Consider the following 18,787-nt stretch of genomic DNA (forward strand, 5'->3'; position numbering starts at 1 on the left):
TCTTTGAAGGAATTAAAAGACAAGCAATATTAAATAAATAAGCAGTGATTCCCACACAGTTGGAATAGTGGTATAACACAGGCACTGTTTTTATAAAAGCTTCAGCAATCATCACATGAGCCCTGTCTTGTTTTTACTGCTCTTGCTTCACTCTCTTGTATGCACAAGGCAAAGTTCTCTCCACTCGTGTTCATGTAACTCTTTTTGAGGGCTAGGTGTTTTGACGCTTTCCTGATACTTTAGTACTTGTAGCAAATTGGAATAAAGTACCAAGATGAATGGCTTGGTCAGCTTGGTATACCGTCTGGTAGATATTGTAGTAACAGTGTTTCTTAACCTTTTTAAAATTAATCTCTCCCCTAAGGGCCTTTTTTAGATATTTTCTTTTTCCTTAATTGCTCCTTCATGAAATTTTAATATCACAGGTACACTATATATATACTGTATATATGTATTATTATGTAATGTATGTATAGCTGTGCTGTATACGTAAAAATAAGTGTAAAGCTTACTTTTAAAAATTTCAGTACAGGGTTATCAATAACTAAGCAAAATTTTAAGTTAAATTTAAAATGATTAACATTTCACTTTATATCTGCTAGGTAACTTTTAATGTTATTTATTTACTTACATAAACTGTAGTGTATCAAATTATATTTGCCAATGAGCAATTTATACACATGTGTGGTAATAGTAATATAAAATTATAAAAATCATTCAAAACTTATTTTAGCAAAAGTAAAACAGTTGCTGTTTTTTGAGACAGGGTCTTGCTTTGTTGCCCAGGCTAGAGTGTAGTGGCATGATCACGGCTCACTGTGATCCTCCTGCTTCAGCTTCCCAAGCAGCTGGGACTACAGGGCATGCCACCACGCTCAGCTAATTTTTTTTTTTTTTTTTTTTTTTTTTTTTGTAGAGGCAGGGTTTTACCATGTCACCCAGGCTGGTCTCGAGCTCCCAGGATCAAACAGTATACCCGCCTTGGCCTCCCAAAATGTCGAGATTGTAGGTGGGAGCCACCACGCCCAGCTAAAATAATTTTTAGTGGATTTAACTTTTAACTTTTCCTTGATATAAGGAAATAACTTTTATCTAGTTGATAGTGAGATATTGTTAGCATTTTTTTTCTTTTGAGTACTTTTTGTTGTTGTCATTGAGACAGGGTCTCACTCTGTCACCCAGACTGGAGTGCAGTGGCGCCATCACCACTTGACCTCCCAGGCTCAAGTGATCGTCTCACCTCAGCCATCAGTGTAGCCGGGACTACAGGCACATGCCACCATGCCTGGTTAATTTTTTGTTTGTTTGTTTGTTTTCTTTAGAGACAGTTTCTCTATGTTGCTTAGGCTGGTCTTGAACTCCTGGCCTCAAGTGATCTTCCTGCCTTGGCCTCCCAAAGTGTTGGGATTATAGGCATGAGCCACCACGTCCACTCTTTTGGGTACTTACTCTAACTAATGATGTGTTAAATAACCTTTTGAATTAAATAGTAAAATGCAAACTATTTTTGTTTAAGTCTCAGAGCCTAAGCTACACACAAAAGCTCTAAAGATCAGCCACAAGGCAGTCAAATGGCATCCCATTCAATGTGACTTGGAGGTCTAGCAATGGATAGACTCTTCCAATCACAGCCATCTGTTGCCATAGTTTTATAGCAGTGTTCTTGCACACATTTACTGTATCTTCCGTATCAATGTTGCTTGTGTGATACCCAAGAAAACCCAACGAGAGGAATTAAATACTGAGGAGTAAGATTTTTGTCAAGTAGGGCTCAACTTTGGAGCAACACAAACCATTTTAATATGGAAGATTTTTTTCATACCCCCTTGCCCCGCCCCAGCCTTTTCCTTTAAGAACCAGTTTTCACCCCTGTGGAAAATGCATGCTATGACATAATGAATACTTTGGGATTACAGTAGTCTCCTCTTATCTGCAGGGTATACATTCCAAGACCCCCGATTGATGCTTGAAACTGCAAGTAGTATTGAACACTGTATATATGATGTGTTTTTAGTCTGATAACCAAGACAGCTACTAAGTGACTAACAGGCAGGTAGTGTATACAGTGTGGACACGCCGGACGAAAGGAAGATTCATGTCCTGGGGAGGTCAGAGAGGGACAACTCTACTCAGTTTTTCATCACGCTAATCAGAACAGTGCAAAAGTTAAAGCTTAAGAATGGTTTATTTCCAGAATTTCCCACTTAATATTTTCAGACCTCAGTTAGCCATGGAAGGTGAAGCTGCATATAAATGGAGATTACTGCATTTACATCCAGCTGTATATACTGGGCAAAAAAAGAGGAAGATATTTTTATTTACCTCATGGTGCTCTCTTCTCTTCTGCATCCGTACTAGATCTTGGCCTCCGCTATTCTATAGAAAATGATGTTGTGGTCCAAATACAAAGAATTATAAAAGAAGTTCATTTTTAGCTTGTGATCTTTCAAGGGCCCGGGTCCTGAAAGTTCGAAGGATTTTTAGGATGATTCTGATTACTCCATGTTTATCTTATACATATGAGACAGTGTTACTTTCCTCAGGTATCAGCAGTTTTATACATTGGCCAAAATGGGACAGCACTTGTTTTTGACACATTTGTGTGCTGCAGCATATTGGGTAAGAGTCACTGTCCTGGGAATTCCTAGAGCATGATGTATTCTGATAAACTATCAACCCTGAGAGTGGCCAGTCCAGCTTTACTCCAGAAGGATTAAGAGAATGGATGGATGGGTGGCTGGAAAGAAGGAAAACACATTGAATAAATCCCTAGGTAGGGATGGTAAATGTGGAGTGGTCTCCTGAGCACATGACCACAAAAAACAAAGGCCTTTTCCCCTGGAGCACTTACTGTGGCTTTGACAAGAGAGAGAAATAGAACTTCCATCTTGTTTAAACCATTGCCATTTGGGAGTTTCTTTCTTAAAGTTGAAACTAATCCTCACTTACAAATTATATTTTAATTGCTACTTGCTGGAACCCCTTGGCAGTATTAAGATGCCATCCAGCTCTAAACTGAATCAAGTTTCAAGCTAACTTCTAAGTTATTTTAAAATTAATTCTTAGTGAAATTGTTCATTCTCATTTATTCCCTGCCCCCACTATAACCCTTTACTTTTGAACACATTTAGATGGCTCACTCTTGTATCTACATGTAAAGTGTTTTCCTGGACACACTTTATCTTATTGCCTTTAAGGCTGTTATTGGTAACCACTGGCATTTATTTCCAGTTTGCATTTGCATTTTTACAGCTAATGAAAGCATTGGCCACTCCCAGGAAATATGTTTTAGAGGACTGGCTTTTAAAATGTCTTCTTGGCTCCCACTGATAAGCCACTTTAAAAAAATGTTATGTATGCTTCCAAGTAAGATTTGAACAGAGGGTTACCTGTCATAAAAAAAGTTGGAAGCCTACCCTTATAGAAAATGAGGAAGTTTATGAATGCTATAACAAAGATGATTAGGCATTTTTATTCTTCTCTTTCTACCTTACTTTCACTTGCTTTTCTTTTGTGTGCTGTGATTATGAGTACTAAGATTGTAGCAATACCAACTAATCATATCCCATAGAGGTGGTACATTGTGAGTGTGAAAAGTGATTGATATGTGTCTAGCTATTGATAAATCAACTAAATTTCAGGCTTTGGGTGTTCTGTAGTTCCGATTGCACAGGAACACTAGGTACTTGAAGGTTTTTGACATTTCTGGATACTGGAAAATTAAGAGTAATTATTTTTCATTAACACTGACTTAAAAGGAATGTCTGCCAGAACATTGACGATTCAGTTCATATTTCTTTCTTTTCTTTTTTCTTTCTTTCTTTCTTTTTTTTTTTTTTAAGAGACAGGGTCTCACTCTGTTACCAAGGCTGGAGCACCCTGGCTTGATGATCATAGCTCGCTGTAGCCTCAAACTCCTGGGCAAAAGTGATCCTCTCACCTCAGCCTCCCCAGGTAGCCAGGACTATAAGCACACACTACCACACGCAGCTAATTCTTTTATTTTTTAAGTAGATATGTCCAGTATCCAAGCAAATGAGTTTATTGAGTTTATCTGTGTTCCAAAAGTCCCGTCTCCATTGATGTATTCACATTTAGTTATTTCCTTTTCTATCAAGGTATAGGACTAGGGCAATAATTTTTTTAAAAACTTTTTTATTATAAAATTTTAAAACATACATGAAAATAAAAGACTAGCATAATGAGTCCCTATGTCCCCATTGTCTAATTTCAACACTGATCAATACAGAGTCAATTTTGTTTCATTGGAACCCTCACCCACTTTCCACACTACTAAATTATTTTGAAGCAAATCTAAGACATTGCATTATTCCCAGTTGTAAATACAAGGTGCATCTCTAAAAAATAGGAACTCACTTTTAAAAGCATAACTGCAATATCATCACACAAAACAAAATTAACAATAATTTCTGAATATCATCAAGTATCCAGTCAATATCCTTTTAAGTGTTTGCTTTTAAGTGTTTGCTTATTGTTCATTGGCTTGTTTGTGTGAATTGGAATTCAAATAAGGCCCATTCCTCATGGTTGGGTGATATATCTCCTTCAGTATCTTTTAATTCCTAGGTTCTCTGCCACTGCCAACATGCACACAAACATTCTACCTCTGTCTTCTTTATTTTCACAAGAAACTTGATTATTTGCCTAGCAGAGTTTTCCATAATCTGTATTTTGCTGATTTTGCAAGTCTGTGACATTGATAACATGTTTCTCTGCATCCTTTTTTTTTTTTTTTTTTTTTTTTTGTTAAGTGGTGGTAAGCTAGAGGCTTAATCAGATTTAGGTTCAAAAGAACATCTACCAGGAGGTTAATAATGTATTATTTTCTCTTTTCTTGTGATGCTAGCTGACACCGAAGATCATTGCTTAATTTATTAATTTACTAGTGGTTGCAAAAGAGTGATATTCTAATCTATCATTTATCTTTAATGTATTAGCTGGAATACTTCTATAAAGAACTATCTCTCATCAACTATTTGGTTACCTTAGAGCACCATTACTATAGAAATGGCAGAATAGATATTTGATTCTTTCCCTTTTATTTTCTAGTTTATAAAATAATGGGTTGGGCTACTAGTATCCTTCTAAGGTACTACTGAGTTGATTGGTTATTTGCTGTTGCCATTTTTAATCCTTATAATGAACTCAGATTTGAATAAATTGTATGTGCTTCAATAAATTGCTGTTATTATTCTCATTGATGCTTTAATTGTTCCACCTTTAGCCAGGAGAGCCTATTCAACTGGGTCCTGAATCCTTTGATATGACCTGGAAGGTTTTCAGTGGCTTTCTCACTTTCTGATATGTCAAGCTGTTCCAAGCTCAACTTATAAATGTCCTGACCCAGACCGGAAATCAGCCATTTCTCCAAAATGCAATGATTCCTTTCAACAGGTGTCAGAGTTTCTCATCATTACTGGATTAGTTGGTCAGTGTTTCTAGGATTTTTTTAGCGTACAGACCCAGGAAATTTTATTTTAAGACCAAAAATATATCATGAGTTTTAACTTGTATTTCTAGTTAAAATAAGGGCTAAGCGTTTTTTTTTAACCTCATAAATTGTACCTCTGTGTCTCTTTTCTGATATGTTCACAATCTACATTTAGTGACACCCACATAATTACTCATTTCTTTATCCCACAGCACACACACACGTGTACGTGCACACACACACACATGTATTTTAGGACAGCTACACTTATCCTACCTCCATAATATGATTACTGAATTCAGTTGAAAGTGTTTTTTTTTTTTTTTTTTTTTTTTTTTTTTTTTTTTTTGTCTCTTATTTGGATGTATATTCAAAGGACTGTGTATTAAAGTCAACTGGAATGGGATTGCATTGAAGTTTATTTGTTTACTTTTGATTTTAAGGATTATTTTCAATATAACTTTATTTCTTTAAATGTAAAATATTTACATGGCTCTGAAGTCAAAACTACTAGGAAGGTATATTTAGACAAGCCTACACACGCTTTCCTGTCTACCCTATTTCCTTCCTCTCCTCAGGTAATTTTAAACATTTTTTGTGGTTTATCTTTTCACTTAAAATATTCCTCATTCAGAATTATTCCATTTTTTAAAAGCGTAAGTAGTATATAAGAGCATCAGTGACAGAAAGATACCATGGAGACCCTACAGCAGTATTAGAGCCATTAACATTTGTGTGCACCCTGTTACCTGTCTGTAATAGCCTGAGATTTCCTTTGCCCAGGCTAGAAAGGGTGCTTCTAGCATTTGACTCGACAACCTTTTGTGTAGAGGTGCGTAGCTTAGTTCCTTTACTTACAAACAACATGTATGTGACATACGCACACTGTGAGCATCTCACCTGTTGTATGAAGCTGCTGTAATATTCAAATATGGATGTGCAAATCTCTGTTCCTATAAACAGGAAGGTGGAAAAAAAAACTTGCCTAAAAGAATCCAGTTTTGTATCTAAAAGCATCTCTCTATCTGTCATGGCTCATCTTATTTGTGTGTGTGTGTGTGTGTGTGTCTGTCTGTGTTGTGTGTCTATATTATATATAGCTCCAAGTGCCTTCTGCCTTTAAAGACAGGCTGCAACTTTTGAATGTGCTTGCTTTGTCTTGTCTGTTACTCTTTTCTGCTGAAAGGAGTACAGAATTCTCTCCTGGAATGCTTTGAAGCACAAGACAAAGGCAACTGACCTTTGGTTTGGGAGAAAAAAAAAAGGACAAGGAAGAGAAAATCAAGCCTGTTCATATGCCCTTGTACACAGAAGATGTGGAGGCAGAACTGAAAACGAGTGTCTTCTGCATCCAGGGGCTTTGGGAGAAAGCTCTCTGCGGCAGCACCCTTGCTTTTGCCTTGCCCCAGATTGGATGTTGCAGAAGTAATTAGTGAACAAATCGATAGCCAGTGTTGTGACGTGACCACGACTGTTAATGCATCATTTTCCTCCTGGAAACTTGGTTTGCCTTACAGGCAGACCAGATTCTGTGTAAGCTCCTGACAACCCAAAACCCAGAATAACTTCTGGAGTGTTTAATCTTTCCTCTTTGGTATGAGCGCTTTATGTACATACTCGCATTTAATTCTCACTGTGACCCTTTGAAGCAGTCTCCGTAAGAAGTGAAGGGACTTGTCTGAGGTCAGACAGCCAGAACATCTAGAGTGCATTTCTCTTTTATTTTCCATGGCGGGGAGGAGGAGGATGTATTCGTGATTATAATAAAAGTGCCATAGAATTTTGTCTTTAGAAAGGTGATAAATGCTGTTTTTTACATATCTCTTTCAATTAGACTTTATGAAGGATTCCCTAGATCTATGATTCAGGAATATGAGCAACAAGCCATAACTCCCAATCTGATCTCCTTCAAGGGGACTTCAGAGAGGTTGGGCAATGCATTGAAGGCTTGAAGGACCAGCATTCTGGTCCTCATTGAACTTAAGCAACTCTTACTCCTAAGTCTGGGTCTCAGTTTTGCCATCTGTACAATTAAAGGGTTAGGCTCTCAGAGGTCTCAAACTGGCAGCCCAGAGTATGAACCTGGCTTACAGATGTGTTTTTTGTTTGATGGCCACAATGTATTTAAGAATAGAGAATATGAATGACTATAGGTAAGGAAAATGTTCTCTTTTGCCACAGACCCCACCACTCCTAATTGCATTTCATCCAGGCTTTTTTATGCATATACATTTTCCATCTTGACCATTGCAATTTCTGGGCCTGAGGATCCTCTTAGGAATGACATTCTGTGGCTTCTTTGTATTTTCTTTCCTGAGAATATTCATAACAATAATTTTAATAACAGCAGAAATTAGCATTTGTTGAATGATTCCTATGTGCTTCGCATTGGAACTAAGTACAAATGTCATCTCGTTCCCTTCTGATACCAACGCGGTGAGGGAGCTCTTATTGGAATCCATCCTTTGTGTATGATGAAGCTGAGACTCAGAGAGATAAAATGTCTGTTTAAGGTCATGCAGTGGTGGTAGATGGAAAAGCTGGAATTAAATATTGGTGTTTCTGAGCCCAAAGCCCATGCTCTTATCCAGGAGTAATATTCAAAGCACTTAACAACTCGTATGGGCCGGGTGCAGTGGCTCACGTCTGTAATCCCAGCACATTGGGAGGCAGAGGTGGGAGGATCACTTGAGGTCAGGAGTTCAAGACCAGCCTGGCCAACATGGTGAAACCCTGTCTCTACTAAAATACAAAATTAGCTGGGCGCAATGGTGTGTGCCTATAATCCCAGCTACTCGGAAGGCTGAGGCAGAAGAATTGCTTAAACCCGGGAGGTGGAGGTTGCAGTGAGCCAAGATCGCACCACTGCACTCCAGCCTGGGCTGCAGAATGAGACTCTGTCTCAACAAAATAAAACAAACAAACTCATATGGCATGGCTCTGACCCATCAGATGGATATTGGGTATAGGATAGCTGGCGTCCCAGGGAAGTGGTTGCAGTGGCCAGGTCATGCAGAGGGGTGGGCACTGGAGTGAGATTGTAGGAGAAGCTATTTCCCAAGTTAAATTGGAGTATTGCTATATTCAACATCCAGTGCAACTGAACCGAGCTCTCCGGCTGAGTGTCCAGCTCCTAACCATCCCACTTGCTGTTTGTCATGCTGAGTAGAAGGCGTCTGTGGTGTCTTAAGGACCTACATCTGACACAACATACCAGAATCTCTGGGACACAGCTAGAGCAGTGTCAAGAGGGAAATTTATAGCACTAAATACCCACAGGAGAAAGTGGGAAAGATCTAAAATCGACACCCTAACATCACAATTAAAAGAATTCGAGAAGCAAGAGCAAACAAATTCAAAAGCTAGCAGAAAACAAGAAATAATTAAGATTACAGCAGGACTAAAGGAGATAGAGATGTGAAAACCCTTCAAAAAATTGATGAATACAGGAGCTGGTGTTTTGAAAAGATTAAGAAAATAGACTACTCGCCAGATTAATAAAGAAGAAAAGAGAGAAGAATCCAATAGATACAATAAAATATGATAAAGGGGATATCACCACTGATCCCACAGAAATACAAACTGCTATCAGATAATACTATAAACACCTCTATGTAAATAAACTAGAAAATCTAGAAGAAATGGATAAATTCCTGGACACATACACCCTTCCAAGACTAAACCAGGAGGCAGTCGAATCCCTGAATAGACCAATAACAAGTTCTGAAATTGAGGCAGTAATTAATAGCCTACCAACCAAAACAAACTCAGGACCAGACAGATTCACAGCTGAATTCTACCAGAGGTACAAAGAGAAGTTGGTACCATTCCTTCTGAAACTATTCCAAACAATATAAAAGGAGGGACTTCTCCCTAACTCATTTTATGAGGCCAGCATCATCCTGATACCAAAACTGGCAGAAACACAACAAAAAAAGAAAATTTCAGGCCAATATCCCTGATGAACATCAAGGCAAAAATCTTCAATAAAATACTGGCAAACTGAATCCAGCAGCACATAAAAAACTTATCTACCATGATCAAGTCAGCTTCATCCCTGGGATGCAAGGTTGGTTCAACATATGCAAATCAATAAACATAATCCATCACATAAACAGAATCGATAACAAAAACCACATGATTATCTCAATAGATTCAGAAAAGGCCTTTGATAAAATTCAACACCTCTTCACGCTAAAAACTCTCAATGAACTAAGTACTGATGGAACGTATCTCAAAATAATAAGAGCCATTTATGACAAACCCATAGCTAATATCCTACTGAATGGGGAAAAGCTGAAAGCATTCCCTTTGAAAAATGGCACAAAACAAGGATGCCCTCTCTCATCACTCCTATTCAACATAGTATTTGAAATTCTGGCCAGAGCAATCAAGCAAGAGAAAGAAATAAAGGGTATTCAAATAAGAGGAGAGGAAGTCAAATTGTCTCTGTCTGCAGATGACATGATTATATATTCAGAAAACCCCATCGTCTCAGCCCTAAACTCCTTAAGCTGATTAGCAACTTCAGCAAAGTCTCAGTATACAGAATCAATATGCAAAGCTCACAAGCATTCCTATACATCAATAATAGACAAATAGAGCCAAATCATGAGTGAACACCCATTCACAACTGCACAAAGAGAATGAAATACCTAGAAATACAACTTACAAGGATCTCTTCAAGGAGAACTACAAACCACTGCTCAAGGAAATAAGAGAGGACACAAACAAATGGAAAAACATTCCATGCTCATGGATAGAAAGAACCAATATCATAAAAATGACCATACTGCCCAAAGTAATTTATAGATTCAGTGCTATCCCCAACAAGCTATCATTGACTTCCTTCACAGAAGTCGAAAAAACTACTTTAAATTTCATATGGAACCAAAAAAGAGCCCACATAGCCAAGAGAATAAAAAGCAAAAAGAACAAAGCTGGAGGCATCATGCTACCTGACTTCAAACTATACTACAAAGCTACAGTAACCAAAACAGCATGGTACTAGTACCAAAACAGATATATAGACCAATGGAACAGAACAGAGGCCTCAGAAATAACACCACACATCTACAACCATCCAATCTTTGACAAACCTGACAAAAACAAGAAATGGGGAAAGGATTCCCTATTCAATAAATGGTGTTAGGAAAACTGGCTAGCCATGTACAGAAAACTGAAATTGGACCCCTTCCTTACACCTTATACAAAAATTAATTAAAGATGGATTAAAGACTTAAACATAAGGCCTAAAATTTTAAAAACCCTAGAAGAAAACCTACGCAATACCATTCAGGACATAGGCATGGGCAAAGACTTCATGACTAAAACACGAAAAACAATACAACATAAGCCAAAATTGACAAATGGGATCTAATTAAACTAAAGAGCTTCTGCACATCAAAAGAAACTCTCATCAGAGTGAACAGGCAACCCACAGAATGGGAGAAAGCTTTTGCAATCTATCTGTCTGACAGAGGGCTAATATCCAGAATCTACAAGGAACTTAAACAAATGTACAAGAAAAAAACAACTCCATCAAAAAGTGGGCAAAGGATAGGAACAGACACTTTTCAAGAGAAGACATTTATGTGACCAAAAAACATATTTAAAAAAGCTCATCATCAGTGATCATTAGATAAACGCAAATCAAAATTACAACAAGATACCATCTCACGCCAGTTAGAATGGCAATCATTAAAAAGTCAGGAAACAGCAGATGCTGGAGAGGATGTGGCAAAATAGGAACACTTTTACACTGTTGGTGGGAATGTAAATTAGTTCAACCAGTGTGGAAGACAGTGTGGTGATTCCTCAAGGATCTAGAACCAGAAATACCATTTGACCCAGCAATCCCAATTCTGGGTATATACCCAAAGGATTATAAATCATGCTACTATAAAGACACAGGCACAGGTGTGTTTATTGCAGCGCTATTCACAATAGCAAAGACTTGGAACCAATCCAAATGTCCATCAATGATAGGCTGGATAAAGAAAATGTGACACATATGCACCATGGAATATTATGCAGCCATAAAAAAAGGATGAATTCATGTCCTTTGCAGGGACATGGATGAAGCTGGAAATCACCATTCTAAGCAAACTAACACAGGAGCAGAAAACCAAACACAGCATGTTCTCACTCATAAGTGGGAGTCGAACATTGAGAACCCATGGATACAAGGAGGGGAACATCACACACTGGGGCCTGTCGGGGGGTGGGAGGCTAGGGGAGGGATAGCATTAGGAGAAATACCTAATGTAGATGACGGGTTGATGAGTGCAGCAAACCAACACGGCACATGTATACCTATGTAACAAATCTGCATGTTCTGCACGAGTATTCCAGAACTTAAAGTATAATTTAAAAAAAAAAAAAAAAAGAGCCTATGTCTGAGAAACATGAAGAATGTGACAGTGACCAGAGGGCAGGAAGACCAGGTGATTCTGGGGCTGGATGGGGTCTCCTGGGAGATGAGGAGGTTGGGAAATTCAGAAACGATGGCTAGACTTCCTGCTTGCAGAAACTTATAAATAAGAAAGGAAGATGGCATTGACCTGGAAAGATAGATTGGTGGGTTTCCACATGAGTTGAGTGAGGCCAGAGTTAATATAAAGTGGATCACTTAATATGGCTCTGGCCCCAAACCACAGACAGAGTGTGGCTGACTGCTAAAAAAAGTAACTCAAATCACGTGTCCTTTCTAATTATTATAACACACTGACAAAATTTATTGGGCACAGACTAAGTGCCAGGCATTATACCAAGTGTTGAGGTTTCAACAAAGCAGTAGGAAAAGATCTCTGCCTCCAATCCAGGGTGTGGGTGGAGTAATCTGTGATATTAAGGGCTAAACTTAGAAGGCTGAGGAGATGCACGAAAAAAGAATTCTTCTCTGTGTTGGTGCAATCAGGGAAAATTAAGACCCAAAGTATGAGTGATCCAAGCCAAAGAGGCAGGGAAAGGGTGCAGGCACCTCAGGGAGAGAGCTCTCCATGTACAAAGACCCAGAGGTAAAACAGAACTCACTTTGCTTACAGTAATGCTGTGTTTCTTGAAATGCAGTTGGGGCTGGCAGCATCAGGTCTCCTGGGAACTTGATGACAATGCAAATTCCGAGGCGCTACCATAGCCTTATTGACTTAAGAGCTTCTGCATAGCAAAAGAAACTATAGATGGAACCCAGCAATCTGTGTTTTGACAGGCTCTCCAGGTGGCTCTAATTCAAGTTTAAGCTTGAAAAACACTGAGTACAGAATTTCATGGTTGAGTGGTCAGAAGTGTGGTTGGAGAGAAGAGGAGGAACCAGATCGTGAGAAGCCTGATGTGACTGAAATTTTATCTTTAGTGTAATGTGCTTTGGAGGAACTTTAATACGAGCAGTGACATGACACTTGGATTTTTGCTCCATAAGTGTTCCTCAAAATTGCTGAGCTTGTTACTACTTCTAAGCCTTTGTGTTTGCTGTTGCATTTGCCTGAAACATTCTACCTCCAGATTTTTAAAATATGAACTCCTCTTTATTGAGTTCAAATGGTACTTCCTCTGATCACCCCACAATAAGTGGTCCTTCTGCTTCCCTCTCCCATCAGCTTGGTTTATTCTTATAGCTCTTATCCGCACCTGCAATCTTCCTGTTTAGTATGTGTTTGTTGTCTGTCTCCCTCTACTAAATTGTAACTCGACAAAGGAGGAAAACAGTCTGCCTTGCTCACCCTATGTATCACCACTCCCCCAGCGCAGTACTCTGCACCTAGTAGATGCTTTCAGTCAGCAAACTCAGTGAATAAGGGAAGCACAAAGCCCACGGCAACTCTCACCATGGAATTCCCACAATGGTCATCAAAATAGATAGACTCTGAGAGGGCTCAGAGGAGAGGAGCTCTGGACTAGGTAGGTTACCTGGGATGTCTTCCAGAAAGAGGCAGGCATTGCATTTTTTTTTTCAGGACAATAAGGTGAGGCAAAAAGGAGAAGGGAAGAAGTAATTCAGAAAGTAGACTCAAAATGAACTCAGAGGTCAAAACCAGCAAGGAGAAGGCAGGCAACCCAAGAAGATTAAGTGTATAAAGACAAACCACGGAAGGAGAATGATGAAGAAGGTGGGTGGGGAGCAGGAAGGCAGGTCTGATTTGCAGGGAGCCTCATAAACTTAGAGACTATTAATGAACTCTTTCTCCTTGGCCATTGCTCAAAGTATCATTGAACTTTCTGTCCCTCAGTCCATCCATCCTTCTCAGGATATTGACTCTTTCCAAGTTAGAACGAATGTCCCTGGATATTGGGTTTCCACAAATAAGCATAACTTTTTAAATGTAAATACATGAAATAGAGGCTGTCACTTTTTCTGTCAAGCATAGACAATTTTTTGGGAGAATCAACTGTCGTAAATTATCATGATCATTTCACAAAAGGAAATACATTTTAAACCCAAAATGTAGGGAAGTGAAAGACATTATCTCAGAATTAAAGACTTTGCTCCTAAATGGACTAAATCTCATTTGCTGACAAGCTCCCAGCATTGTCCATACTGTGTTTTCCTCCCATTGCCACAGATTGGTGAGAAAGACCCACATTAGAACAGAGGTAAGCATTTGGAACACTGCCTTGGATGTGATACCGCCAGCCCCAGAAGGAGGCAGTGTGAGGACTGAGTAAGTATATTTAAAACAAAGCTGGGCATGATGGCTCACGCCTGTAATCCCAGCAATTTGGGAGGCTGAGGCTGGAGGATTGCTTAAGCCCAGGAATTTGAGACCAGTCTGGGTAACAAAATGAAACTCCATCTCTACAAAAAATAAAAAATTTACTCCAGCATGGTGGTACGTGCCTGTGGTCCCAGATACACAGGAGGCTGAGGTGGGAGGATTGTTTGAGCCCAGGAGGTGGAGGCTGCAGTGAGTTGTGTTCATGCCACTGCACTCCAGCCTGGGTAACAGTGAGACCATATCTCAAAAGTAATTAATAAATTAAAATAAAATTAAAATAGAAATGAATAGCAAAATGAGTGGCTTCTTACCTAGGCCTAGAAAGTTGAAGTTAACTTTACAGGATCACTAGCCTTATAGACTCACCTATTTAATCTTTATACTTGCATCTTTTGTTGTGGTAAAATATATGTGACATAAAATTTACCATTTTAATTATTTTTAAGTGTATAACTCTAGGGCATTAAATATGTTCATAACATTGTGCAGTCATCACCAGTTCCATTTCCAGAACTTCTTCATTATCCAAAACAAGCTATCATTAAATAATAACTCCCCTCTCTTCCAAGCACCCCCTGCTGCAGATCTTGTATTCTATGTTCCCTTTCTATATATTTTTTTAAATTCTTGGTGCTTCATATAAGTGGAGTAATATAATATTTGTCCTTTTGTGTCTGGCTTACTTTACCAAAATTAATGTTTTTGAGATTCATCCACACCATAGTATGTCTCAGCACTTAATTTCTTTCTGTGGCTAAACAATACTCCATTGTATAGATATACCACATTCTGCCTATCTGTATATTAGTTGATGAACACTCGAGTTGCTTCAACCTTTTGACTATTGTAAACAATGCTATTCTGAACGTTGGTGTACAAATATCTGTTTGAGTCCCTGCTTCCAATTCTTTTAAGAGTGAGATTGTTGGATCATGTGGTAATTCTATGGTTAACATTTTGAAGAACTCAACCCTCTTTTTAACTGTCAAGAAATTGAAGCCTGGAGTGGGTGCAGGATCTTTCTCAGGTCACACAGCATTGAGGAGGCAGTAGAGTTGTAACAGGACTCCTGGGCTTTCTGTCAATCTCAGTGGATAATAACAGATAGAGGGGAGAAACCAGAGAGTCACGATCAAGGCCAGTGACAGGTGCTGGGTATCCCCTGGGCAGAAGAGTCTCATTTTCTGCTGTCAGTTTTTCCAGTACTGGACCAAGCACAAAAATGTTCATGTCTCTACAACTGCCAACCTAAGAGACTGGGTGGGCAGAGTAGTGTGGAAGAAATAAGTCCAGAAATGGATAGGAATAAAATTAGAACACTTTTGCTCAAGTGCTTGAGGGAAGGCACCTACATCTTGGGAGAAGTTAGGAAGCAATGAAAATTGATGAGAATGTTCTGACTTCAGAATTCTGGGCTAGTCCTAGGAAAGAAAGGCTTGCTTCTAAATAGCTGAAAAGCAAAATTTGGAGGAATAAGATGCCCACCCATGATATAAACTCAAGCCTTAGTACAGCAGGAGGTAGAAAACTTGCTTGTGAAGAGTGTGGATTTGGGATGGAGGCTGCAAACCTGGATGCAAATTCCTGGCTCTTCCACTTATCAACTTTGTCACTTATGGTAAGAGTTAACCCCTCTCTGAGCCTCAGTTTACATATCTGTCAAATGGGGCAATAGTAGTACCTATCTCATAGGAATTGATATCATAATGGTGCTGATGCTGGTAGATCGTCTCATCCCAATGCTTCTGAACCCTGGTGGCACATTCGATCACCTAGACAGTTTTAAGTCACCGATGCATGAGCTCCACACCCAAAGAGTCTGATTCATTTGATCTGAGATCATGCCTGTCCCCCTCTTTTTTAAAGCTCCCCAGATGATTCCAAGTTGCATCAAATTTGAGAAACTGTGTTCTAGTGCTTTCCAAGAATCACCTGGGAATCTTAATAGAATGTAATTTCTGATTCAGCAGGCCAGAGGTGGGGCCAGAGATTCCATATTTCTAGCCAGCTCCCAGGGTGTGCTGGTGCCAAAACCACACTTTGAGGAACAAAGTTTTTAAAAAAGACTACCCCAGGGCTGGTAGGATCTGGATTAAGTGTGTGGTAGATGTCAGTAAGAAGTAATAATGTCCTTAGATGTTAATGTTTAAGATGTTCACTGGGTGCTGGAGTAAAGGGAGTGATCCAATAACAGAAGTAAACCTACAAAGTTTCCTACAAGAGGCAAATGGCCTGTTGCTGTAGCGTGGACTTTAGTTGATGCGAATAACTTCACAGTAGCTCCTGTTGCTCAGAGAGATGGGAATAGAAGGCCTAAGAATAACGATCATCGTGAACTAGAGACCCTTGATGGGGAGTCAGCTGGAGGCTCAGTTCTCACATTGCAGGGGAGTTTGGGTCACGTAGGAATCCAAGCTTTGGGACTAGGAAGTGAATGTTTGGGGATAAGAATTAGCACACTCCGGCCGGGCGCGGTGGCTCAAGCCTGTAATCCCAGCACTTTGGGAGGCCGAGACGGGCGGATCACGAGGTCAGGAGATCGAGACCATCCTGGCTAACATGGTGAAACCCTGTCTCTACTAAAAAATACAAAAAACTAGCCGGGCAAGGTGGCGGGCGCCTGTAGTCCCAGCTACTTGGGAGGCTGAGGCAGGAGAATGGCGTAAACCCGGGAGGCAGAGCTTGCAGAGAGCTGAGATCCGGCCACTGCACTCCAGCCCGGGCAACAGAGCGAGACTCCGTCTCAAAAAAAAAAAAAAGAATTAGCACACTCCATTCATTCGTTCGGGAAATATTTACTAAGCATCTCTGAGGGCACAGTGTTATACTAGGCACTGAGGGTCTAGTTATAACCACAGCCCCTGCCTTCAAGGAGTTCACAGTCCAGTAGGAGGGGGACAAACCATGAAACAGGTGAAGCACAGAATTCAGAGGGATAACTTTAGTGGGGGAAGCCTTTGAGGGGAATCCTTGGCCCAGTCTGAGGGAGTTATGAAATAATTCTTGGAGAAAGCGATGGCTGAGCTGAGCCTTTAAAGGTAAGTGTGAGCCCCAGAAGAGTGGCTGGAAGCAGAGGGGGTCTCAGGCAGAGGAGAGAGAATAGGCGGCTAACACAAGAGTCAGAGAGAACAGAGTCTCTTCCCAGAAGTAGCTCAGTTCCTGAGTGTTGGAAATGGGGATGCAGTCGGAGAAGAGTCTGGAGAAGTACAAGGGGCTCCAATGTCCCACTCATGCACGTGTACTTCGTTTTGAAGCCCGAGGTCTATGGGGTCAATAAACTCCCTGAAAAGGTTGTGCTTATATGTCTATGTGCATTATTCTGGGATAAAACTATTGCGTTTTCATCAGACTCTCCAAGGGACTTTAGATCCCCAAATAGATAAGAACCCCTGGGAGTCTCCATTGTTAGGCTCATTCTGTGCAGGCAACAGAATATCACAACACTGGGCTAGAAGGTGCGGTGATAGAAGAAGAGTTCACCACGCTTTTGTTTTCTTCCCCCTTGAATCTTTGCACAGCAGTTGTCTCTGCCTGGGATGTTCATTCTCACCCCCACTGCCACCCACATCTCACCTAGCTAATTCTTACTCATCCTTCAGATCTCAATTCAAAATCTGCCCCCTTAGAAAAAGACTAGCTTGACTCCCCTGTGACATCAGCCGCCCTCCCATTACACACACCCAGAGCTTGTTTGAAACAACTGTCACATGTTATATAATACATAATGTAATTCATCACTCAAAGCTATCTGCACTCCCCTCACCTACTAGTAAACACTCCTTGTGGGCAGATAACATCTGTCCTGTTCATAGCTGTAATCTCAACACACTAAACAGGTTCAGGCACAGGCCTGAATAAATATTACTGAGTGATTACATGAATATTTGAATAAAAACGTGGATTCACACAGCTGATCATTACCACCTGAATTGTCTCCACCTCAACCTTAATCTTACTCCCGATCCAACTTGTCATTTTGTATTTGAGGATATGACCCTTGTAGACCAGTAGGTCGTTGCCCATAGTATGGTGGAAAAGAATTGCAGAAGGGAATTGACTGTACTGGGCAGGTTTCCGAAACCCGCCTTGGTGGCTTTATATGGATGTTTTCAATCACTTAGTGAGCAGGCGCAGTCCATGTGCTAGAATCCTGGGACTTTTCCAAAGTGGTCAGTGAACGCCATCATTGACCAGCACCAATATGTTATTCTCTCCAGCACCAATATGTTATTCTCTCCTATTTTTTTTTTCTTCGAGAACCTGATATCTATTTTTCAATGAACATGTTGCTCTATTTTGCTTATTCTTTCTGAGCTGTCAAGAAGGTGGGAAGACTTTCGTTTGTTCTACATGATCCCATGTGAAGAGAAGAGAAAAAATACTACCCACATTACAATAGCAGCTTGGGGTTTAATATTGTTAGAGTAAGGATGAGTAATTCTGAAGGCAAAGAGTTCAACTAGGGTGAGTCAACGGAGTATTTCAGTGGATGTCAAATTAGCAGAATCAGCCTCCTTGTTCTAACTCTTACCCGAAGGCCAAGACTCCCCAAAATCTTCATGTTACCTCACCTAGCCTGAACTTTCATGAGCCTGTCTCCTTATCTATAAAGTGCTGAGAA

The sequence above is a fragment of the Rhinopithecus bieti genome, unplaced genomic scaffold (genome assembly GCF_001698545.2).
Source record: "Rhinopithecus bieti isolate Rb0 unplaced genomic scaffold, ASM169854v2 scaffold_17010, whole genome shotgun sequence".
In the NCBI taxonomy this organism is placed as follows: Eukaryota; Metazoa; Chordata; class Mammalia; order Primates; family Cercopithecidae; genus Rhinopithecus; species Rhinopithecus bieti.